Source organism: Triticum dicoccoides, unplaced genomic scaffold (assembly GCF_002162155.2).
Source record: "Triticum dicoccoides isolate Atlit2015 ecotype Zavitan unplaced genomic scaffold, WEW_v2.0 scaffold118742, whole genome shotgun sequence".
In the NCBI taxonomy this organism is placed as follows: domain Eukaryota; kingdom Viridiplantae; phylum Streptophyta; class Magnoliopsida; order Poales; family Poaceae; genus Triticum; species Triticum dicoccoides.
In genome coordinates this window covers 1-826 of record NW_021182727.1, presented here as the reverse complement: position 1 = coordinate 826, position 826 = coordinate 1, and the positions used below count along the sequence as shown (strand labels likewise).

The following is an 826-nucleotide window of genomic DNA, read 5'->3' as shown; positions in this document are numbered from 1 at the left end:
GTTAAGCGTGCTTGGGCGAGAGTAGTACTAGGATGGGTGACCTCCTGGGAAGTCCTCGTGTTGCATTCCCTTTTTAATTTTTTTCGCGCCGCTTGCAAAACAAAACGCACGTGTAAGTAATATATTTACCGTGTTTTATTATTTTGCACGAGTGCGGTAAGTCATAGCTGGGTGCTCACGATTCACGGGTCCAGCGTCGGCGTTGTGGCGCGGCAAGCGTGCACTGGTGCGGTTGAGAGGAAGGGGTGGAAACCGCGTTAAACTCGTCTCCGTAGTTGAGAGGGAGCGGCCAAAGCAATGTACAATCGTCTTTGTAGTGGAGCTGGGAGGGGCAAGGATAAGGGATGAAGACCGGGGTAACATGTCGGATGCGATCATACCAGCACTAAAGCACCGGATCCCATCAGAACTCCGAGGTTAAGCTTGCTTGGGCGAGAGTAGTACTAGGAGGGTGACCTCCTGGGAAGTCCTCGTGTTGCATTCCCTTTTTAATTTTTTTCGCGCCGCTTGCAAAACAAAACGCACGTGTAAGTAATATATTTACCGTGTTTTATTATTTTGCACTAGTGCGGTAAGTCATAGCTGGGTGCTCACGATTCACGGGTCCAGCGTCGGCGTTGTGGCGCGGCAAGCGTGCACTGGTGCGGTTGAGAGGGATGGGTGGAAACCGCGTTAAACTCGTCTCCGTAGTTGAGAGGGAGCGGCCAAAGCAATGTACAATCGTCTTTGTAGTGGAGCTGGGAGGGGCAAGGATAAGGGACGAAGACCGGGGTAACATGTCGGATGCGATCATACCAGCACTAAAGCACCGGATCCCATCAGAACT

General features: G+C 51.7%; 1 non-coding gene across 1 annotated transcript; it reads left to right on the top strand.

Annotated features, from left to right (window-relative positions):
• Nucleotides 1–366: 366 nt before the first annotated feature.
• LOC119343196 lies at nt 367–484 on the top strand. Its single transcript, XR_005165951.1, has one exon. It is a non-coding gene; the product is annotated as a 5S ribosomal RNA (ribosomal RNA).
• The last annotated feature ends 342 nt before the right edge of the window (nt 485–826 follow it).